Source organism: Phaethon lepturus, unplaced genomic scaffold, assembly GCF_000687285.1.
Source record: "Phaethon lepturus isolate BGI_N335 unplaced genomic scaffold, ASM68728v1 scaffold19851, whole genome shotgun sequence".
In the NCBI taxonomy this organism is placed as follows: domain Eukaryota; kingdom Metazoa; phylum Chordata; class Aves; order Phaethontiformes; family Phaethontidae; genus Phaethon; species Phaethon lepturus.
This window is the reverse complement of record NW_010517381.1, coordinates 109,225-109,468: the sequence shown is the minus strand read 5'-3', so window position 1 is coordinate 109,468 and position 244 is coordinate 109,225.

Below are 244 nucleotides of genomic sequence, written 5' to 3'. Positions count from 1 at the left end.
GAAAGGCAACGCCTCAGCGCCTGGCCGAAAAAAAGGAGGATAAAACACCCGGCGGAGCTTTGTCAGACACACTGCCTTCTCCTTCTGAACGTTCCCTTCTCCTTCTGAAGCTTCCCAGCCCTAACGTTTGATTGATTCAGTCCTACCGGTGATGCAACAGGCTTCATTTTGATCCAAGAGAGAATTTTGAGACGAGTGACATTTCTGCAGAGGCTCCAGCACTGCTTATAGGGAGCAGGCAGGA